The 24,546-nt window shown below is 47.6% G+C and overlaps 1 long non-coding RNA gene across 1 annotated transcript; it reads right to left on the reverse strand.

Moving 5' to 3' along the window:
• Positions 1–248: 248 nt before the first annotated feature.
• On the reverse strand, positions 249–16,081 carry LOC148161663 (uncharacterized). The gene is made up of 4 exons (XR_015767431.1): positions 15,938–16,081; positions 10,879–11,011; positions 9,152–9,232; positions 249–2,035 (listed from the first exon to the last, which is right to left on the reverse strand). It is a non-coding gene; the product is annotated as an uncharacterized LOC148161663 (long non-coding RNA).
• Between the last annotated feature and the right edge of the window lie 8,465 nt (positions 16,082–24,546).

Raw genomic sequence — 24,546 nt, forward strand, 5'->3', positions numbered from 1 at the left:
AGAATCTGAGCGCTTTAGAGATGTGCCACCCTGAGGTCAGCGGGGCCAAAGCCAGGGGAAATGTCATCATCTGCCTGGAGACGGGAAGGGGTGAGGGGCTGATGGAGGACCCTAAGAGTGAGCAAGAGGAGCATCGAGCCGAGGATACTGGGCTTCTGGGGGACACTGCTCCCTGATGGAGCGGAGGGGAGGTGACATTCTGAGCGGAAAGAACCTGGGTGAACTGAGTGGGGGGGGGGGGAGTAAGGAATAGGAATTCCAGGACTGAGCGAGGCAGGAGGGCAGGTGAGTCCACCCTCAGGGGTGCTTCCCTCCCTGAGTCTCAGCTTCCTCACCCGTGGAAGGAGGAGCACCCTAGCACCTACCGCAGGTGCCCTGCTGACTAGAAAGAAACCTCTGCCACGTGGCCGGCCATGTACTAGCTGGAGAGGAGGGGGCGATCGCGGGCATCTCGCCGGCCCTCAGAATGTCCCTTCCAGCCCCCCTGGCGGGGACACAGTGTGGCGGCCCAGCCATCCTAGGGCACAGCCCTGGTGGCACCAAGGAGCGCTCAGCCAGCTTCCAGCAGGGGGCGAAGGGGCCCCGGGGCCAAGGCGGTGAATGAGGTGCTCCACCTTGGGCGGGATGGCCAGGCTGCCAGGGCCTCCTGCTGCTCAGGGCGGGGCGCGCGGATCTATCCGGGCCCGGGTTCCGTCCGGACGTTGGGCTGGCCGAGCAGGGGACCCGGCGTGGGGCGCGGGACTGGGGACCCAGGCTGGTGCTCACGGGCAGGTCCCGGAAACCCCGTCTCTCCACCCGGCGGGGTCCTCAGGCCCCCAGAGATTTCCTCTCTGGACCCTGGTTCTCGCTCCCCTCGCTCCATCGGGCGTTGGGGAGTCGGGTCCCCCGGAGCCGTCCCAGTCCGACCCCGGGAAGCCGCGGCGCAAGGTCGCAAGGTCGCGGAGGGGCTGGGGTGCAGGCAGCGCCAAGAGTACGCGAGGAGGTCTCCGCGGGACCCGGGGCCATGGCTGAACTGCCCCAGAGTCAGGCCGCTGACGGGAGGTCCCCGGGTCCCCTGGCAGGAGGGGCCGCGGCAGGGACGACGAACAGCGCGCCCGAGGGCCTGCAGGGGGCGCCCCCATCCGCAGGGTGCAACGGGAGGTCCGGAGCTTCCTGGGACCGGTGTGCTGGGAGCCGGGAGACCGGGAAGCCGCGGGCGCCCCTGGGGTCAGCGGTCCTGGTCCCGCAGAGTTCCCCGGTCCTGCCAACGCCCCCTGTGCACCCGCTTCGGGCTCTCTCTGCACTGGGGTGCTCGGGGCTGGGCGAAGGGCTGTGCGGCCTGGCCTGGGGTGGGGAGCCGGCGAGCGGGCGCAGTGGGGGCCGCCCCCAGGACTCAACCCTGGGCGCAGAACACGGGAGAACGCGGGCTCAGGTGGGGACAGCCCTCCTGTGGCCCAGGCGCAGGGGCCCCGGGGCTCGCGGTGCGCTAACTTCCAGACTGTGTGCACCTGCGTCCTAGGGCAGGCAAGTGTTTGGGGGGTTAAGGTAGAACAGAGGCGTCACCGAGGTTGGGGGAGGAGGCCGCGGCCTGGAGTCTCTGGAAAGAGCTGTTGTGGGATGTGTGCTCAGGCTCGCTGTCCCCCAAATCACTCCCGAGTCGTCCCTGCTTACTGTCAGCCCGGGCTCTGCTCCTGTCACTGACCTTCAGGAAAGCCGGGTGGTGAGTGTGCTTCTCATTTCACTGGTGCAAAACTGGCTTAGGGAGATCAGGGTCGCCCTCCCGGGTCATAAGGCAGGAAGGGCCAGACCGGAGCCTGGGATCCAGGTCTCTTCAGCAGCAGCCCGTCCTTCCTGGTTCTGCTCTCAGCCTCCTTTATCATAGTTTGTTCCTTTTTTCCTTGAAAGATTCTTTCACAGCATTGATACAATAAACCACACACGAAGCGTGCAGCTTAGTAAGTTGTGACCCATGTAGACACCTGCGGATCCGGCGCTCCTGTCAAGGCAACGACGCACGTGTCCCCCCACGGGCTGTCCCTCAGGCCTCTGGTACTTGCTGTGGAACACAAAGGCAAAAGAAATAGAGAAAAGAAAAATCAAACTTCCTTACAGTTCACAGCCCATCGACACGTCCTTGAGACAGGCATCGTGACCTTCCCCTGGGAGTTTAACTGCCCCAATGTTCACACTTGCTGGAGGCAGAAGACAGCCTTAGTTTGACATTAGCCTGACCTCCAGGATCCTGTAAAAATCCCCTTGGAAACTTCCTTTATCTCTGCGCCCCCACAATATGTGTTAGCCATCATCCCCCAAGCATATGACCGTTGATATACCTCTGGAGAGTCTCACGACTGAGGTTTTACTGGGCGGGAGTAAGTGACGTTTTCCTAACCGCAGCTAGCCCCTCGGGGTCCTGGAAACCTTGCTTCCAAATTCCTTGGAGACTTAGCAGTATCCATTACACCCCCTAACTTGAAAGTATAGGATCAGTGTCTCCTCATGACCCCAGTGCAGCTCTTTCTACCCTCGGGTCCTACCCCCGTGCTTTAATAAAACTACCCTTTTTGAGCTAAACACATCTCAAGAATTCTTTCTTGATCGTTTTCCCCCGGACCCCATTTCCCAGCGTACTCTGCTGTCTAGGTTGACCTCAGGCTACGGGGACCAGTGCTCTACCTGCTCTGGGACTCTTGAGGAGCAGGGGCTCTGTCCTTGGTCTCCATACACTGTGGTTCCAGCAACATCTAGCCCATGACTGACCCCATGCAGACCTGAACATAGAGTTCAGGGCTTTTGAGAAACCTGGCAAACAGTCCCCATTCTCAGATTCCCTACATCCCTTCATCTGTTTATTTATTCATTCCACCGATATTTTTAAAGATTTGATAAGTACCAGGAGGCCTGGTGCTGGGTGGACACCAGGTGAGGAGGTGACCTGAGAGATATGAATGGGGAGCTACATTAGTTTTTCTTTTATTGTTTGTGCTTTTGGTATCCTACGTAAGAAATCAGGTTCACTCAACAGGTTCTCACTCTGGATGAGGGCTGTTTATGGCTGAAGCCGGGAACAGCCATGGCCGAGTGGATCTGCACTGAAAGCTCCTCGGCACCTCGGCTGCTCCTGGAGAACACACACCATGGATCACAAAGAGGGTACGGGGTTGCGGCTCCTTGGCGATCTGAGAAGAGTCTCAGAATCTCAGAGATCGTCGTCTATCAAGCCTTGGTGCTCAAAAATATGACAGAACACCCAGGCCAGATGTGAGGAGACAAGGGGCAGTATGATTTCCGAGAGGCTGTGCATTTTGACTGGGGGATGGACCCACCGTGAGCTAGTTCAATACTGGAGTCCATCAGGCTACATTCTACATGAAAAAAGACGCAGGCAAAAGTGCTCCAGGCAAACAAAACATAAATGCATAAGTAACTGATTTACTTTGACAAGAGTAATTCCACACTAATAATTAACATAAAAGAGTTTTCATTTCTGGTCTGATTATTTTCAGACCTCTTATGACCTTAGCCATTTCCCACCCAACGGCCTTCCCCAAGTGCTGCTGCGTGATTCCCGTTGGTGGATCTTCCTAACTCCATCAGAGGTCAGCACTTGTGGCTGACCTCCCGGGAGCTTCGGTCTCCTCCTCCAGTCTGGCCTCCTGGGCCAGACACAGCCCAGGTGTGGATGCTCCCTGGGACTACTCATCCCCATAATCAGATCTCTGGTAGCACTTCCCTTTAACTACACATACTTCCACAAGGTCTATAAAATAAAGACTGGTCAAATTTTGCTTATCAAAATGTTTTTCTCCACTGTTTTTATCTAAATGTGGTAAAACTTGCTGACATGGCACCAACTACTTTGGGGAAAGCAGAACAGACTAAATCAAACGACTGACCAAAACCAACGACCAAGAAAGTAAACAGTCAACAAAGGCAAGTCTTTTATCCAGCAAAGTCATCAAAGGACAAATAACCCCACGGTACCTGCCTGTTCTACCTCAAGCCTTCCTTCCCACACTCTAAGTGGGTTCTACTGAGTTCCAAGCAGGGACGGGGCGGTGTGTGTGGAGCCCTGAGGTTCTGGGTCGGGCAGGAAGGTGTCCTCAAAGAGCCAGGGTGGGGGCACGTGGAAATGCAGTCCTGAAGGACTCCCAGAGATGCACTCTACACTCCTCTGTGTCCTTCAGCATCTCTCAGAGCCTTGATACTTGACTGATGATTAACTGTCCTTACAAAACAATGCTCTCAAGAAAACAGCAAGGTGAGACACATATTCCTCCCAAAGGATAATCATATAACTTACATGAAGAGCATTTTAAACTATAGAAGAAGCTGCTGTGAATTGCCTGAAGTGAGTGTTGGTCATCAGATTTCCCTTAAACAATGATCCACCGCAGGTAAGCTAATTTTTCTTCAATTTCCTTTCAAAATAAGTATGACATGATGGTAGGAAATGGCACCATAATGACTAGAATTTAAATGAATTAATTCTTCCCAGACTATTGTTAAGTACCTATAATCCACGGCGGCACAGCCCATCTTCCCACCTGCCTGTCACGACGACAACAGGCCTCAGGCAGGCTTTAGCTCACGTGTCTTCCCAGAGCTCAGGGGCTCACGCTTCATCCTGGGGCCCCACTCCACGAGAATGGTCCACGTGCACAGGGCTGCGTGCACAACGTCTGCGTGAAGTGCCACGATGTCATCTGGCCTGTGTGCAAATTCACCATCTTTGTTTCCTCTCTAGATGCACAACTAGTGACGGACTGTGGGCAGGACACACGGAGTACTGGCGGGCACGCGGGCAGAGCCTCGCCTCTCAGCCAGGCCAACTCAGCACCGCCAGGCAGCTGGCCCCACGCACCGCCCAGTGTGGCCCTTGGAAGCTCTTTCAAGGCGAGATACATCTGGGCCCGCTGGGGTCTCTGGCTGAAAGGCACCCTCTCCACGGTGAGCCCTCTGCATGAACGACTCAGGCTGCCGGCCTGGGGTGCGGCCCTGGAACCTCTGCAGTCTGGCCCACAGCTGGAACAGGAGAACCGCTCACGGCAGCCAACCACCATCATTCTTGTTCTCATGTCATGATGAAGCATCTACTTCTCATTTGGTCTCATTTCTTTCAAATCCAAGCAAAAACACTGTTACAGAATAGCTGACTTGGAGGCTGCAGATCTTTCCCCCTTTTGAAATCCAATCATTGGAACAGCTTTCTCCAACAGGAGGTCATGTCGGCTCCTGGCCCCTCAGCCACTGGTCACACAGATCACCATCTCAACAGCGGAGGAAGAAGACAGAAGTGAATTTCACAGCCTGTCCACACGGAGCTCGTGAGTGGGGTAGGGGCAGAAGAGTGACTCAGGACCGGTCAGGACGGTCAGGGGCAGGCTGCGCCCACAACTACTACGGAGCTGGCTCTGGCCTGGCCGATTCCATGAGTGAAGAGTAAGATCTGGACTTTGGCAAGCATCTTCAAAGCGACACCCCATCACTCCGAACACACATGGGAGTGTATGGAGTTGGAATAAAAAGGGCGGGGCCGACGTGTTCAGGGTCATCCTGCACTATGGTCTTGCACATCAGCAGCCCAAACTGACAAGTCACTGTGCTTTCTTTTCCAGTGTTTCTGTGAGCCTCTGCACCTACACATCAGGGACCCACCATCTGCCTCCCTCACACAGACAGGAAATAGCTTCCCCAGGGCCCTGAGGCGGCCTCAGCACCTGACCAACAGCAGTGAAGTCTTGTGCTACAAGTCACCAAGTTTCTCATTTAAAAAACTATCAGCTGGCCAAACAGGGTAAATAATTTTTCTTAGAGGGGTGGGGCAGAGAGAGAGAGTGTTAAACGGGACAACCTGAGATCATGACCTGAGCCAAAATCAAGAGGCGGTCGCTTGACTGACTGAGCCCCCCAGGCGCCCCAAGACAGGGTAAATTCTTGAGACGACAGTGCTCAACATCTGACTGGGATCTGTAATTAAAATGCAAAGTATGCATTTAATATTTTTAATGGGAAACCAATTTGGGAATAAAAGGCTTCACTGCAACTATATTTTTATATGGCAATAAATAGAAAATGAAATTTTAAGAAGGTAACAAATGAAACAGCATCAACAAAATCTAACTACCTAAAAATAAATCAAACAAAAGGTGTACAAAACTCTACAGAGAACTACTGGGTATTTACCACAAAGATACAAATGTAGGGATCCGAAGGGGTACGTGCACCCCAGTGTTTATAGCAGCAATGTCCACAATAGCCAAACTGTGGAAAGAGCCAAGACGTCCATCGACAGATGAATGGATAAAGAAGATGTGGTATATATACACAATGGAATATTATGCAGCCATCAAAAGGAATGAGATCTTGCCATTTGCAATGACGTGGATGGAACTGGAGGGTGTTATGCTGAGTGAACTAAGGCAATCAGAGAGGGTGCCTGGGTGGCTCAGTTGGTTAAGCGACTGCCTTCGGCTCAGGTCATGATCCTGGAGGCCTGGGATCAAGTCCCGCGTCGGGCTCCCTGCTCAGCAGGGAGTCTGCTTCTCCCTCGGACCCTCTTCCCTCTTGTGCTCTCTATCTCTCATTCTCTCTCTCTCAAATAAATAAATAAAATCTTCAAAAAAAAAAAAGAAAAGAAACTTATAAGTTAATCAGAGAAAGACATGTATCATATGATCTCACTGACATGAGGAATTCTTAATCTCAGGAAACAAACTGAGGGTTGCTGGAGTGGTGGGGGGTGGGAGGGATGGGGTGGCTGGGTGATAATTGGGGAGGGTATGTGCTACGGTGAGCGCTGTGAATTGTGCAAGACTGTTGAATCACAGATCTGTACTTCTGAAATAAATAATGCAATATATGTTAAGAAAAAAAAAAGAAGAAGATAGCAGGAGGGGAAGAATGAAGGGGAGTAAGTTGGAGGGGGAGACAAACCATGAGAGATGATGGACTCTGAAAAACAAACTGAGGGTTCTAGAGGGGAGGGGGGTGCGGGGATGGGTTAGCCTGGTGGTGGGAACTAAAGAGGGCACGTTCTGCGTGGAGCACTGGGTGTTATGCACAAACAATGAATCATGGAACACTACATCAAAAACTAATGATGTAATGTATGGTGATTAACATAACAATAAAAAATTTAAAAAAAAAACTCTACAGAGAACTACAAAGCTGCCATCAGATCCAAATCCTGAGAGAAAATCCTTGTGCCCTCTCCTGGCTCTGGAGGTGACTGTGCCATGTGGGGTACTTTTCCTCACTACAGAAACTGGAGCTCACAGTGTTTTCTTTCTCCCCTGTGTGCTGCGTGCACGAGCTACAGGCAGCCCGAGCTCCCTGCACCTGACCCGTACGGTTTGGGGACACAGTGGGACGGGAGCAAATTCAGGTGACTGCCTTCATCCCAAGGAAACCGGAAGTCTAGAGGACTCTTTTACATACACCAATATTACAATCTCTCTTCTAAGCTGAAAATCCTTAAATGGCTTCTTCCTTCTTCTGACAAGACCTTCAGGAAGGAGCCTGGCTACCCTTCCCCCACATCTGCACGCTCACTCACATACAGTCTCACACGCTCGGCCATGCACACAGGTCACGCACTGTCCCATGCTCAGTCACGCACTGTGTGAACTGCGCTTTGCAGCCTGGTTGTGTTCAGCCAAACTCTCGCTCCCTCGCACTGATTTCAGGGGGATTCCACACATTGTCTAGCAGACATTTCCAACTCTTACCAAGTGATAAGCAATATAAATCTGTGAAACAGAAAGGAAGTAAGCAAATATTATTCCAAAATATTAATAGTGGCTAAGTTAATAACTTTTTTTTTAATTTTATCCATTTTTTTGACAGAAGAAAGATTTGAGAGCGCACAAGCAGGGGGAGTGGCAGAGGCAGAAGGAGAAGCTGAGCAGGGAGCCTGATGTGAGGCTCAATCCCAGGACCCTGGGATCATGGCCTGAGCCAAAAGCAGACACTCAACTGACTGAGCCACCCAGGCGCCCCCTAAGTTAATAACTCTTATCGTACTAAGGAAGCTCTTTGGAAAGGCTTTTTCTCAAATAATGCTAAATTGTCTTTAATTAGGAGATGCTTTCTTCATAAATATTTTTACAAAAACACATAAAGATCTCGGTATTCTCTCCAGACCTCATTATGCACTGCCTCGTCTCCCTCATCTGTTTCCATGAACACCTTGAACATACTGTTACCGAAGCACTCGTAAAAATAAAGTTACAAAGCAATGGCCAATGACTATCTCCTCCACAGGCATCCTCATTTTTACATCCCCATAATTTCCTCATTACCTGGCATTAGCAAGTGCTTTCTCAAATGATGACAACTGCTCACTAATCCTGGTACGTGAACAAGAGGGAAACGAAGCAGACTATACCAACAGAAATCTGCAGCAATTAAAAGTAAACTATAGACATATACTAAAACCCCTTAAGGATTATATATATATTTTTAAAAGATTTTATTTATTTATTTGACAGAGAGAGACACAGCGAGAGAGGGAACATAAGCAGGGGGAGTGGGAGAGGGAGAAGCAGGCCTCCTGCTGAGCGGGGAGCCCGATGTGGGGCTCGATCCCAGGACCCTGGGACCGTGACCTGAGCCAAAGGCAGACGCTTAACGACTGAGCCATCCAGGTGCCCCCACAAACCCCTTAAGTATTATGAAGCATTTATAATATCAGCTGTTAAAATCAAAAGTTACTGAGTCCTCCAAATCTGATTGGGGAGTCACTGGGGAGAAGGGACTTCAAGCTATAGCAAAACACCATGATCGTGCAAAGAATCCAATGAAGCACACACGTGTACATGAGCAGATGCACAGCCATCCAGTCAATACAAACCAGGAAACAATGTGGGTATCACAGTCTATTAAATCCTATCCAAACTCACACTGAACTAGTGAAAGTACTTCATCTTACTGGCTCGTAATATTTTCAGGGAGAAGGACTTTCTCCAGAGTAAATATGCTAAACAAAAACACTGGACTGAGTATATCCCACAGAGACTGGATGTGGGAAAATTTAAGAACTTGAAACATTCTCTAGGCTTTCCCTTTTCAGTTCAAAGCTTCTGTTCTCATTTATTCAAATTTAAGGTTTGCTGTTTTTAACTTATATACACAATGAATATATTTGTATTTAACACAAGATTTAACTTACCCTGGTAAATGTGCCTTCAAAACTATGAATATCCAGTTGTGGCTTCTGGGCATACACATAAGCACTGACTGAAAAAAGGTCCTGGAATACAGAATATCTGAATTCATTACATTATAATTAGACAAAATTACTTGGAAATTTTTCATTCACCAACTAATATTTTTCATATGTTATGTACCAAAAGTGATGGTCGGTTTTCCTATACTTTGTGTGCCAACACTAGGTTAGGATGGAGGATAACTAAGGGAAATAATTTTTAAGCTCAACAGAGGTGTGGCAATTTCTCTTGGTTCTAAAAGACTACTACTTAATGATAGGTGTATGTCGAGCACTTGGGAGTTGCTCAAAAGCTCCATGTTGCCTGGGGCTGTCCCAGATTCCAAGTTTAAAGGTGGAAATATACTTCGTGGAGTTCTGTCATACTGTGTATGAGTACTCAGGAGTTACATGGGTACCCAAGAATTTAGTGGGATTTAAATAATCCTCACAATTCTGCATAAGTTCTATAAAACAATTTAGCAAATTCCTAAATTTACTTGCATGTTTTTCTAACAGCTACTGCATTTGCCATAAACAGGTGACTTCCTTGAAGCTATGAACATACTGCATTTCTCCCATGTGCCTGAAGCACATCCCCACGATCTATATTTATAAAATTGTATGGGAAGGCTTTAACTATTCACACATCACAGCAACTTTCCCAGAACTAGCTCTGAAGTAGAAAAAAGTCGTTTAGATTACCCGACTCACAGGCAACAGGTAAATGCTTAAACAGTAAGTCTCTGGACATGACACTGAAGCACCTTATTTTAAGGCAATTTATAAAAGTACATCTGTTGATTTATAAATTTTAGTTTTTAAAACTCTATATAATTTTATTAAAATAATGTTATAATAGGTGAAAATGTATTGATAACAAATTTTACTTTTTTAATGGTGCATGATTATGTTTACCAGGAGATCACAAACAATTTATAGTACCAAAAAGTTCCTTGCCTGTATGGACTTTAACCACCAACACCCACACAGGATTCTGACTGTACTGCCTACTAGACAGCCCAAGGGCGAGTGACTTCCCATTTCTTCTGTGTGGTGATCCCACACATCCTAACGTGACCGGCGTGTAACTGACATTAGGAGACAAAACTCCAAAGCACACAGGTAGGAAGCATACCTGAGTTCACAGAGGGAGGATGCAAATGATCATGTGGATGTAGAGTGACCTACTGAATTTGTTATAATCTAAATATGCTCCTGTATTTTTCAAACTGATTCATGTGGACACAAGTAATATTCTTAGTGGGTGAGTTACATCCACCAATGGAGATGATACTGGAGCCTTTCAGAGTAAACTATCAGAAGTCTTTGAGTTCTTGGGATTTCAGTTGTTTTAAAATATATATATCTATTCTTAATTGGCTATCAGAAAGCTGGACAAGTACAATGCTATACGGAAGTTTCAGAAATCTGTCCTTATTACAGGCCTGAAATTTAAACAAGACCCACATCAGCTAGGAGGGAAAGAACCCCAGCCCGCTGTGTCCCCATGCTCCTCGCCACGGCTGCTGCCTGCCTGCCCTCAGGACCCTGAAGCCACAGTGCCCTGGCCCATTCGCTGCCCGCATTTCCAGTCTCCCTGCTGCCCTCTGAAGGAAGACTAGGATTCCTTTTCCGTTTCGTTAATAATCTACGCGTTAACAACGGGCATCACGTACACCTGAAGATACCTGAAGGCATTTGGGGTCTGTTGAGTCCAGGGTTCCAGATGATGGGACTTCCAGGCCATGCTGTGAGAGCTGTGCTAAGACGCAGCATCAGCCCTGCTCCAAGGAGGGCTTCAAGATACCTGAAGGTACTCAACTGGAAAATGAAAAGAGACTTCTAAGTTTAAGGTAAATTCTGTAATACAAATGCAGGTTTGATACAACAATCTAGCGACTACTGAAAAAACTAATGGAAAAAGAGAAAACGAGCCACTCACACAAGAACTCGTCAGACTCAAGCTCACTGCACAGCAAGGTAAAAGCTGTGGATGGAGGGCCGAGCTGGTGTCTGAACAGGGTGGGCTTCCCAATGTGTCCTGAGAACGAGGCACCCCCCTCCCCCATCTCCACCGTCCCCTCAAGCCCTCCTTGGAGCAGGGCTGATGCTGCGTCTTAGCACAGCTCTCCCAGCATGGCCTGGAAGTCCCATCATCTGGAACCCTGGACTCAACAGACCCCAAATGCCTGCACTTGACTCTAAGCTGGACCCTACGTGGTCTGCCAGGGCCGTTTCAAGCATGGCACGATCAGCGCCAAGCTGAATCGAGGAACAGGCTCGCAATCAGAGCTGGGACCTGCAACAGGTGTAAGAATTCACAAGCCCTGAAGGGAAATTAACCATTAAAACAAGCCGGATGCTAGCTGGGCCATCTGGTTTCCCTGAGCTGCCCACGATCAAGGGCCCATGCTCTGATGGGCCATCTGAAATCAAGATGCTAGGGGCACCAACTTGTGACCCCTGCCCAAAGCTGCAAGAGGGAGGTCCATCCCATGCTGGTGACCCTCCACAGCCCCATCTGTCTCGGGAGTGTCTGGCTGCTGTTAACTTGTGCTTGGCATTCCAGATCAGCTGCAGTTTGCAACAGTGGACCACGAGCCTGAACCCACTTCCCTCACCTCCCCCTGTATGCACCTGAGAGTAAGGTAGTTTGATTAGTAAGTGCCGCTGCCCCAGAAAGTACATGATGTCTGTGGGCCATTCCCCAGATAAATGATGGGGACAAAAGCGGTGGTGGGGTATGTAAAGCCATTTTGAAATGGTCTGAAGATTCAGATTTCCTCTTGACCAATTCCTAAACATGATGTGTCTTCAGGATTAAGTTGTATGAAAGTATTTTCCTGTATGGGGAACCTGGGTGGCTCAGTCTCTTAAGAGTCTGACTCTTGATTTTGGCTCAGGTCATGATCTCAGGGTCATGAGCCTGCTTAAGATTCTCTCTCCTTCTCCCTCTGCCCCTCTGCCTCCACCCCCCCCCACACTATCTCTCTTTCTCTAAAGAAAAAAATAATTTCATGTAAAAAATGCTTTGTGCTTCTTCTTCTTTTTGTTTTTTAAGATTTATTTGAGAGAGAGCAGGAGAAAGAGCGAGCGGGGGTGGGGGGAGAGGCAGAGAAAGAATCTCAAGTGGACTCACCGCCAAGCACGGAGCTCAATCTCATGACCCTGAGGTCCCTCGATCCCTCAATCTCATGACGTGAGCCAAAACCAAGAGTCAGACACTCAACCAAATGAGCCACCCAGGCTCCCCAAATGTTTTGTGCTTCTTGCATAAAACCCTTTCAGCTGAAAGTCTGGGAAGACAACATGAAGACCCCTGGTGGCACAACACTGGGGAGGAGCAGAGGAAAGAGGGCACTTTTGCTTCTCACAACTGTCGGCAGGCTCTCCAGTCCAGCAGGAAACCCTCCTGCTGCCAGTGATTGGCATCTGAGATTCAAAGGGGCTGCCAGGCCTACAGCACGTCTGGCAGCTGGGATTTCTCACTTGCACATGGTGGTAAAAGGTGAACGGTACTGTTTTAACGGGCTCTGGCCAGGGCCTATACGAGGCAGACCTGGCAGCAGGCATGCAGACTGGTCTCACCCGGCTGCGTGAGGTCCCAGAACAATACTGCTAGCACTTCTCCTGTGAAGACACCTTGGCTGAGGCAGTAGGCTGTGCAGAAAAAGGAACGCAGACTTGAGAAAGGCCTGCTTACAAGCAAGGCTGGCCCTTGGGTAAGGTCTAGAGATGTGGATTTCAGGAGCATTCCCACCATTCCCAGATAAGAAAGACTCCCTGTGCCTGAATGATTTATTCAAGCAGCGTGGTTTATACCGAACATAGGCTTCCTTCTGGGAGTCTGGCACCTTGACAAGTGCCAGACAGAGGAATGCCTCCATGAGTCTCTCCTGTGTTTCCTTGGTAGGCACCATCTCACTTGTGTTCTCGTAACGAGCTGCTGGGGGTGTGCAGCGCGTCCTGTGAGGGTCCACTGGGAGGCGCTCCGGAACCGTGCACCATGCTTCCTCCAGATTCACCCCAGGGCCTTTCACTCGGCTGTCTGTGCCCTGGGTCCCGTTGCTAAAATCAATCATGGTCATGAGGAGGACTATGTGCTGAGTCCTGGGGGATTCTCCCAGGTAATCATTAAAACTGGGGGTGGTCTTGAAGGTCCCCCAAAACAGAGAGTTGACCATTTTTATAGTTCTCATTTTCATTTTTTGTTATTTGTTATATTTTGGGTTTGCCTCAGAATAAATGTTTTAGCGTGGCTTCCGCACTTAGAAAAATCACAGACTTGAAGGCATGAAGACTCAGAGGCCAAAGATGGGGGTAACCACAGCGGCTGAGGAGCGACGGGGGACGTGGAGACCTGAGGTGGGAGAGTGCCTCGGAGGGGCCCTAACTCTGGCATCCTCTCACCCCGACCCCACATGACCCACATGCGGGGCGGCTTTCCAGCAGTCCAGCTGAAAGAAGTGAACAAAGACCCCCAATTGCAGGGAAGCTAGAGCTCAGAGTTCGACTTCAGCCCAGTGAACTACCAAGTAGAACAAAACCAAATTCAAAAAACAGTACCCTTTAGAAGACCATAAGGCAATCCAGAGTGTCTATAATGTATCATTAGAAATGCTGAAGACACCATCCAAACAAACTTCTAGACGTATGAAGACATAAGAACACAAGATCCATATTCAGGAAAGAATTCCATCAATAAAGACGAATTCTGAGATGAGCAGATATCAGAATTAAGAGATGAGATTTTCAAAGCAATTTCAACATCTCAAAGAATTAAAGGAAAATCTTCTCCTAAAGCAATGGGAAACCACAGTACAGAAAAAAATATATATTTAAGGAAAAGAACCAAATGGAAATTCTAGCGTTAAAAAAATACAATATCTGAAGTAAACTTATTGGACGAACTTAACAGGAGATTGGAGATGAAAGAACGTTTGTATCCTTTGGGTAAATACCTAGTAGTGCAATTGCTGGGTCGTAGGGTAGATCTATTTTCAGTTTTTGAGGAAACTCCATACAGTTTTCCAGAGTGGCTATACCAGCTTGCATTCCCACCAGCAGTGTAAGAGGGTTCCCTTTTTGGAGAAGGAAGGTCTTGGTGGGAACGCTGAAGGGAAGCACTGACTCTGAATAGTAGGAAAGAGGATATGGAGTAAGTAAAGGGGCTGGCCCTTGGAATTGGGGATTGGAGAGGGGAGGAAACCCAGGCTGTAGCCAAGAGCTCTTCAGGGAATGAAGTGGGGGGATGTCTGGAAGGGTGGGGTGGGGCCCCAAAGTCCAGCTCCTGAATGCCAAGTTAAGGAGTTTAATTTAATTCTACAGTTAGTGAGAATAACTGCATTGCAGTACATTTAGCAGGGGAGAAAAACTGTTTTGGGAAGATTTATGTTTTAGAGGGATGCAAAAAAGAGTGTGTTAGATAGGTGCCAGAGAAAACTGGGATCCCTATCTCTAGCTTGGTTGGGGCTTATTTGCACAGTAGTGGTTGGAGGATGCCCAGGGGTGGTAAGAAGGGACCAGCCCTGATGCACAAGCACTTTTCAAAGTAGCTTCATAGCTTCTGCTGTCCTTCTGCCCAAAGCAAGTCACCTGTTCAGGCCCAGATTCAAGGGGGTGGAAAATAAACACCATTTCTCCTCTCCCTTCCCTTCTTCCCTTCCATTTCCTTCCCTTTCTTTCTTTCTTTTTTCTTTCTTTCTTTCCTTCCTTCCTTCCTCCCTCCCTTCCTTTTAAAAAGATTTTATTTATTGGACAGAGAGAGACAGCTAGAGAGGGAACACAAGCGGGGGGAATGGAAGAGGGAGAAGCAGGCTTTCTGCTGATGCAGGGCTCTATCTCAGGACCCTGGGATCATGACCTGAGCCGAACGCAGATGCTCAATGACTGAGCCACCCAGGCACCCCAACACCACTTCTTGATGGAAGGAGGGGCAACACGGCAAGGCAAACAGGAGGCGTATAGGGAGGGGTGAGGTTCTGGCCATTTTTGAAGCCTCCTACCCTGGGCTAAGGGATGAAGAAAACATAAAGTTCTACATGCTTGGAGGTTGGGTTAGAAAGAGCAGAAATACATGCACCCACTTTGTGGAATGCGCCTAAATACCTTACATCTTAAAATCTGATCTGCTTACCCTCTGATCTGGAGAGATTAACCCAGAAGTCATGCAGAGCATTTTGGACAAGTATTTAACCCAGCTCTCAGAATCCGGGTGTCTCGAAAAACAGACTCAGATACTTTGTCTTTCCCTGGTTCTTTTGGATTCTGAGACATTTTCAAAATAATAGTGAACACTGCATTTAAGCAGTTGGAAGCATTCCTGGTTTCTAATCAGCCTATGGCTGCAGGGGCACTCCCTCAGAACAAACCTCATGTTCTGAGTCCTCCCACTACCAACAGTTTACAGCCTACTGCATCATAAGCACAGTATATGGGGTTGACACGATTTTTGGAGACCTTAAAAACATTTTTTTTTGAGTCATGAAAACATTTTTAATTCAAAATTGCAAAAGATACTGAAAAATCTAAATGCACATATATCATTAAAATAATTTGAAGGCAATTTCTAGGTATTTTTACTTCCTTAGAATTTTCGATTAGAGATGGCCCCCAAAATCACACAGCCAATAGCAATTTAAATGACTTCTTTATAGTCAAATAAATCCAAAAGTGAAATGATAAATATTCCTTCAAACTTTTTTCATGGCAAGAATCCAAAAAATCCAAAAAAGATACTGAACGTACCATGGGGATGAACGACTGTGTTCGGTAGGTCTGGAGGTCCCTAATATCAACGTCTGCTGAGGGTCTCCGGGGGGTCGTAAAACACCCCGGGGGCAGGGAGGCGACTCTACCGAGTTGGCAAGGGCCTCACATTCAGGGCTATCTACGCTTCCCGAGCGGGCAAACCCGTTAGCAGAGCCACAGAAGCCAGGGTTCCAGGGGTCCGCCCAAAACGTGTCCGAAGCCAGTCCTTCCTGGCCTTTGACCTGCTTTGGCCGAGCCCAGGTTTTCGTGGGAGACCGGCTTGACCCTGCGCAGTGCTCTGCCGGCGGGGCCGGGCGCCGGGCCACGATGATTCCCTTCTGCCGGGAACAACTGCACCGAGACTGTGGCCGGCCGCCCACCTGCCACTGCGACAGAGGGAAGAACCCGTTCCAGCAAACCGACCCGCGCCCCGTCCCCACCGGGCCGGGTACTGGTCCTGACAGCCTGGCTCGGGCCTCCACTTCCTGGGGGCGTGGCCCCGCCTCCTCTCCCCAGTAGGCCACGCCCCTCGGCGGCTCCCGTTCGCAGACGTCACGGCGCGCTTCTCTGACGCCAAAGCGCCTTCCTCTGACGTCAGGTCCCGCCCCAGCCCTCCGCAGCTAGAGCGGCTTCGCCTGAGGCGGCGGCTGGGGCGGCAGCTGAGGCGGCTGAGGCGGCTGAGGCGGTCGAGGGGGCCGAGGCGGCGGCGGCGGGGGTCGCGGTAGCCGACCCTGCGGACGGCGGCCCGCTGTCAGTCCGCTCCCGTCCCGGACCGGCGGGCGATGGTGCGGCGGAGCGCGCGGATGCGGGCGGCGCGGCGGCGGGCATGAGGGAGGATGGAGGGGCAGGACGAGGTGTCGGCGCGGGAACAGCACTTCCAGAGCCAAGTGCGGGAGACCACGGTGAGTCGGCCCGGGCCCCCCGCCCCTCCCGCCCCTCCCCCCGCCGCGCCCGGCGCCCCCGCCCTCGGTGCGGGGTGCCCCCTGCCCCTGAGCCCCCGCCTCCTCCACGGGCCCCCCGCGCCGGAGCTCCGGGGGGCGCAGCGCCGTGCCGTCGGGCGGGCGGACCTCCCGGCGGGGAGCACCTGCGTGGTCCCCTCGGCGCCCTTCTCGGAGCGCGCGTCGGGACCCGGGGGCGGGCCCGGCCCGGCCGCGGCGCGGGCTGTGCGGACTGCCGAGCGCCGTTGGCTCAGCCCTGCGGGTTTGCGTGGGGAGCCCGGCGGCGCGGGGGCTCCCTGTTCCGTCGCTGCTGCGCCGCCGGGACGTCCGCTGTGGTTGCCTTCCGCCGCGCGGCGCGGAGTGTGCTCGGCTCTGTGTCTCGTACCGGCCCGGGGCCCGTTGTACGTGTTCGCGTCCCCTCGCCCAGCGGCCGGCCCGCCCGTCAGCCCCGCGCTCGGCCGTCAGCCCCGAGGGCCGCGGCTGGGAAAGCTCTGCCGTGGCGTTGCCTCCTTCGGGCCCTTCTGGACCCTGCAGCCGGGGGACCGCCGCAGTCGTAGCTTGCGGTAGAGCGCGCTCTGAGCGAGTGGCCGTGTGGCTGTAGCCGCTCTCCGCCCTCGCGACGGGCGCTCCGGCAGTCCCCGGCCTGGGCTGCAGCGCGTCGTGTTTTCTGGTGCCCGGCCGTGTGCGCCTCTGGTCGGGGCTGTGCCTCGGAGAGGGACCCCTGCCTGCCGGTTCCCGGGTGCGCGGCCGCGGTGCCCTCCCGCAGCTCCGCGCCGGGCCCGCTGGCTGCTCTTTACCGACGCTCAGCACGTTCTTCTAATGTAAGCCATTGCAGTAAGCGTCTCATATTTACTGCACAAAAACTGTGTTCGCACTTCCCTGACGATTCATGAATTTGAGTACCTTTTCATATACTTACGGTCATTTGCCACTCTTGTGAAGCATCTTCAAGTCTTGTCCCCATTTTTAAATTAGTCCTTTAATCTCTTAAATATTGATTTGCAACTTTTATGTTTTCCGAATAGGATAGTTTGGTCGAATATAGGTATTGCAATTTTTTTTCCATTTTGTGGATGCTTTAACACTCAGTGATATATCTTCTGATGAGAAATTCTTAATTTTCATATGGTTCACTTTAACAGAAATTGTTTTCTGGTCAGTTCTTTCTGTGTCTTGTTTAAGAAATCTTTGCCTATTCCAAAATTATGAAGGTATTCTCTGTGTTTTCTTTAAATGCTTTATTGATCCTCTCCACCCATTTAGATCTGCAGTTCATCTGGAATTTATTTTTTGTGTATGTTTTGAGGTAGGAGTCTTTTTTTTTCCCCCCACCTGGATGTCCAGTCGCTATAGCACCATTTAGGACCTTTGTCATGACTTAGGTAACTATAATCGTGGGGTTTAATTTTGTAATCCATGCTGTTCCATTGAGCTATTTGTTTTCGGCTTTACTTTTTAATTAATTAGATATTCTGTCATTTGGATTGAGAAAAAGACTCATAGTAGCCAGGAGCTTTATTACCTTTGCCACTCTGAAAACGACTTAGTTTTGGCACTGATTTTAAAGTTCCTTAGTTCTGCCCCTTGTCACCCCAGCTTCCTCTGAGCCAGCACCTCTGGGTGGTGAACGTACTCCACCCTCTACAGAAGCTGTGCAGAAGTGAGCACGTTCACTGGGTTTCCCGTCTTTGGCATTCTTTTCTCAAATTATTCATATTTAGAGTGAACATAGATACTTGAGTTTTTTCTAGGACATGCTGCCAATTCTTAGTTAACTCTTTTTTGGTTTTGCCATGTAATGCTGTAAGTTTTACCTTTCTGATACAGTATACATCGCATGTGGTTAACATTTTTAAGTGTACAATTCAGTGGCATTAAGTACAGTCACATCTTGTGCAACCGTCACCACTGCACATCTCTAGAACTTTGCTGTTATTCCAAGCTGAAACTGTCCCCATGAGTCATTAACTTACCATTCCTTTCTTCTTCCGGCTTTTGGTAACCACCATTCTACTTATGTCTCTATGAATCTGACTATTCCAGTTATCATATAAGTGGACTCGTACAGTATTTGTCCTCTCATGTCTGGCTTATTTCAATCAGCATAAGGTTTTCAGGTTTCATGCATCTCGTAGCATGTGTCCGAATTTTTTTCCTTTTTGACATTGGATGATATTCACTTGTATGGACATAACCCTATTTTGTTTACCCATTCATTCATCACTGGACATTTGGGTTGTTTCCTGGCCTTTGTAAATAGTGCTACTATGAACACAGGTGTACAAATACAAATACCTCTTCGAAATCTTGCTTTCAGTTCTTTTAGGTATGTGTATACCGAGAAGTGGAATTGTGGCATCATATAAAAAAATTCTACGTTTAATTTTTTTGGGAAAAATTGCTGCAGTGGCTGTACCATTTCACAGTCCCACCAGCAGCGCTCCAGGATTCCAGTTTCTCCACTAACACGTGTTGTTTTAAAATATAATTGTTATCCTAACGGGTGTGCAGTGGTATCTCATTGTGGCTTTTATTTGCATTTCCCTGATGGTTAGTGATGTTGAGCACTGTTTGATGTTCTTCCTGGCCATTTGTATATCTTCTTTGGAGAAATATCTATTTGAATCCTTTGCCCGTTTTGAATTGGGTTGTTTTGTTGTTGACTTTCAGGAGTTCTTTATATATTCTGGATATTAATCCCTTATTAAATATCAAATTTGCAAATATTTTCTCCCATTCTGTGGGTTGCCTTTTTACTCTATTGATGATGTTCTTTGATGCACAGCAGTTGTTAATTTTGATGAAGTTCATTTTATACATCTTTTTTTCTTTTTTTGCCTGTGTTTTTGGTGTTATATTAAAGAAATCATCACCAAATCTAATGTCATGAAGATTTCTATCTATGTTTTCTTCTTAAGAGTTTTAACTCTTACATTTGGGGTCTTTGATCCATTTTGAGTTAATTTTTGCATATTGTGTAGTGTTTAACTTATAAGTACTCATGTAATAATCCTTTTTTGTCTTTAGTATTATGAATATCTGAGTTCTCTTGTCAATTACTTCAATGATTACGTAGCTAAAACCTATTAACCAGGTGGCAATGATCTATTTTCTTTCTTCCTGTTGCTGGCTTTTTTTTTTCCTTTTTATTTTGAACTTCAGGTGCACAGAATTGGATTAATTATAATCCTTGGTTCATACACAAATTTTTCATTGGTTCATGTGTGACCTGCTTTTGATTAACCTATTTTTAAGTAGTATGCACACATGAACTGTTACCCAGGATACTAAACCACTGACTCGAGCTTGTTAAGTATCCAGCAGGAGAACTGAAATATGGACAGTAATTTATATGTTCCTGTTCTTTATACCTGCCATAGTTGCACAGCATCACTTGTCTTTTGGTCCATCTCTTCTTTAAGTAGGCTCCACACCTAGCACGGAGCCCAGCAGGGGGCTTGAACTCACAACCCTGCGATCAAAACCTGAGCTGAGATCAAGAGCTGGTCGCTTAACTGACTGAGCCTCCCAGGCACCCCAGTACTCTATTCTTCAAGTGCATTTACTTAGATGGTACGTTCCAAATGGTTTTCTTATGTTGCCACTTTCACTGATATAGCTGTTACTTTAAAATGGTCACAGATTAATACATAACAGTACCAAAATAGCCTCATAATCCCTTCATTAAATTAATAATAAATAACATTTATTGAGTGCTTACTAGGTATCTCATTTGAGTTTCACAACAAGCATATGAAGTAGGTATTTCGCAGCATGTAGCCAAGGCGGCATAGTCAGTGTGTGATGGAACGAGAGTTTGAATCCAGGCAGGCTGATTTCATAGCCTGTACTATATTTACAGTCTTATAAAGTTTAAATCTCCACCATAACAGGGTTATGTCGGATCCAGCTAGATTGGTTACATAAAATGCTTGTTGTAAGGCTAATGAAAGGACCAAGGAGAACTGGTGAAACTAGCTGGCAGGGAATTTTGGGGTCTAGCTGCACAATTTAAATTCTTCCTTATTCTGGCTATGGTTTAAGCTCCCTAACTTGGTGTAGTATTTTTGGTGCAGTTCTGGGGTTCACTAGGACTTTTACAACAGGGGAGATTTTAGGACCCTCTAATTTTCTTGGCTTCCTTTTGGCCACATAGAGTGGGGATATACTGGAGATGCCAGGAATCATGCTCTCTCTACTGCTTCCCTAGGTCAGTTTACCTGCCTTTTTCTACCAGGGTCTTGCCTTCATCTCCATGGCTCACTCCATGTACTGCAGATAAAAACTTTAGCCCTTCCCTCTTGAGAATAGAGGTCGGGCAGAAGATGGGAGCCAATCATCAGTCTTGTATCTAAATTTGAAATGCAGGTGTCTGGAGGTCTGTAAGTTTTTTCTGAGCTTTGTCACTGCTCTCCAGCCAAAGACCACCAGGAATATACCGGTAGTTGGACAAGTTGGGTTGATTGCATGTTGCAGTAAGGGAAAATGCACACCATTGGGAATTGTGGGGTGTTTCAATAAGAGAGCATTTGAAAGGAACTTTTAAAAATAGGATTTGGGCTTGTGTGGGGTGATTTGGAAAGAGTTCAAAGAAATGGGGCTTTGATTTGTATTGGATGCTGTTAGGAAGCAGAGATAATTCTATGATTCAGTATCTTAATCTTATATAGAAGGAAAGAAGACTGGGTGGGTTGAACTTAAAACTTATTGTTAATAAGAAGCAAGTCATTCATGTAAGCCATGGTGGGGAGATATTTAGTCATCTTTATGATTTGGATGGTATTCATGTTTTTGGCTTTGTTCAGGCATGATTACAGAGTGATGTTTATTCTTTGTCCATTATGGTCACAGAGTGCCCTTCTCTGATGTTGATGTTCTCTGAAGTTGTTTATTTTCAAGAGGAGAATCATCAAGACCTAGCTGTGAGTGCCTCACTCTGAGCTGCTAGCCAGTTTGTAGCAACAAGGCCTAGCTGATAGTAGCAGGGCTTCCAGATGTCAGGGGCTGCTTTTCTCTTTCTCGGTGTGTTCCGTAAAGTCTTACAGTTGAACGGCATAGTAGATACAAATCCAATAGCTGACATATATTGACTTTATAACATAGGTGAGCAAAAAGGAACGGGATAGAGGTATAGAGGATTCTTTGTATTTGATTTTGCTAAACTGGATTAAATGAACTTCTGGGAGGTGGCACAGTAGCCCATGAAGATGTTCGTGTGGGAATCTCTGGAACCTGTATGTTATCATAAATGGCAGAAGGGCTTTGCAGCTGTGATTGTGTTAAGGGAGAGATGGTCCTAGGTTATCTGGGTGAATGCAGTGTAATCGCAAGGGTCCTTTAAGAGGGAGGTGGGAGAGTCAGAGTCAGAGAAGGAGATGTGACAACAAGCGGAGGGTGGAGTGAAGCACTCTGCAGGTAAGGAAATTGAATAGCCTCTAGAAGCTGGAAAAGTCAAGAAAATGGATTCTCCCTAGAGTCCACATCACGGAAGGAACTAGCCTTGCTGACATCTTGATTTTAGCCAGTGATACCCATGTTGGATTTGTGACCTTTAGAACTATGAGGTAATAAATTTACGTTAGGTGCTCAGTTGAGGTATTTGGTTACAGCAGCCACTCAGAATCCTTTATCAGGAGGCTTTGACCTTCACCGCTCTCCTTGTGAGTATACTTCACTTCTCTCTAGTTTTTTACTTGGGGTTGAAGGAGACTGAGGCATTTCTGATTGCGTGTAAGATTTTTTTTTTCTTTTTATTCTTTCCATCTTAAGTGATAGTTGGAAGTACATTTCCTGAGAGGTATAGGCATCCAAAGAATGCCGTATCATTTCAGGACGATTTCTAGTGTTAGTTTTCCTTTTGTTTCCAAGCTAATTTTATACAGTAGGATAGAATATACTCTGAGAGCTGTATGCTTTTGTTTTATTCTGCACTGTATTTGTAGAAGGTAATTGTAGATATTTACTCATGATATGGTTTTGAAGATTATATACAAATATAGTAATATAGGTTAATTTTCTGAAAACCTTGGTGGTAAGATAATTCAAAGAACTTAAGACATCATAAGAAAAAACACACATGAGGTGATAAAGTTCAGAATTTATCTTTGAAAGCCCTTGTAAATGTTTTAACACTTAAGATGAAACAGTTCAAAAAGGGTACACAATAAAGACAATAAATTCTAATTTTACAGTTAATATCTGTTATCTGTTGTATGTTAGAATTTTCAGAATCCCCTTCCCTAGAATTTCAGTGGGATCCTTGTGATGCATTTTGGATTGTTTTGAATAATATGCATTATGAGAAGTATTTCCTTATGTCTGTTCTTTCATCCAGATGTCTTTCTGATTTTTGGCTCAGAGTTGTTGACTCCTGGGACCCAACTCCTCACTATCATTCCACTGGCACAGAAGAACTTGTGTGCTGGAGGTGGGGGATGCTTTGGGTGACTTTTCCCGATTGCTGCGTGGAGAACCCTAGCTCTGTGTCAGAGCACTTGTTATCTTTTATGTTCCTGTTTTTCTCCTGCCCCCACAGATGGTAGTGCGGTCCCTCTGCAGCTCGGATTTGCCTTCCCGAGGTGACATTGTAAAAACTACTTCTCTGTCATCCCACTTTACTTGTCTTTCCCTTGCTGACCCATCGCCACCAGGAGTGACTTGAAATTTGGTGGTGCCAGAAATTTTTTTTTTTTAAAAAGCTTTGTATAATTAAATTTGCATGGACTTCAAATTGTGTGAGGGGAACTTGAAGTTGGAGAGGGAATAAAATATCATTTTCTTTTCTTTGTGGGTCTTTTTGTGGCAGTACTCATAATAAAACTTGTGTTTCAATTGTGTAGGCCATAGATTCTCTAGATAGAATTGTTAAAGTATTCTGATACTTAATATCAGTTTTTCACATGTCTTCGGGGCTTAGGCTTCAGGAACATTCCACATATCCTTTAATAAATTAATTTTTTTTAGAGAGAGAAGGAGAGAGTGGGGGGGGAGGGGCAGAGGCAGAGGGAAAGAATCTTAAGCAGGCTCCCAGCACAGAGCCTGATACAGGGCTTGATCTCATGACCCTGATATCATGACCTTACCCGAAACCAAGAGTCAGATGTTTAACCGATTGAGCCACCTAGGTGCCACCTGCCCCACATAGTCTTTAGAGTACAGTTTTTGGCCTTTAGAAGTCATTCATCTAACAGTATTTTAATTTTTCTCAAATCTGTGTATTTTTCAAAGAGCACCATAACTAAATATGGAATTTGACAAAAAGCTGGCCATCCAGGACTGCAAGCAGGATTGTTTCACTAGCATGCTAATTCATGATTCTATAGTGATTCTATGGGATTCATGGATGAGTTTATTGATGTTGTATATTTGAATATCAGATATATTATTGAGGCCTATACCGTTGTTATTCATAGTGTAATACTTTCTTTCAAAACTCCAAATTTTAACTTATTGAGAGCCTGAGCTTCTCTTTATTGCACAACAGTGCTGAAAGCTGAACAAGGAGGTAGATTTGTTGGGTTTGGATTGGGGCAGTGTAGGTTCCAGTCATATATTTGCTATTTACTAGCTGTGTGCTACTGGGTGAGTTCCTTAATCTCTTGGAACCTTAATGTTTCTTTTCTTGTCTGTGAAAATAGGAATTATAACACCTACCTTAGGGATGCCTGG

This window comes from Eumetopias jubatus, unplaced genomic scaffold (genome assembly GCF_037043125.1).
Source record: "Eumetopias jubatus isolate StellerSeaLion01/CBP00866 unplaced genomic scaffold, mEumJub1_p1.0 scaffold_99, whole genome shotgun sequence".
Taxonomy (NCBI): Eukaryota; Metazoa; Chordata; class Mammalia; order Carnivora; family Otariidae; genus Eumetopias; species Eumetopias jubatus.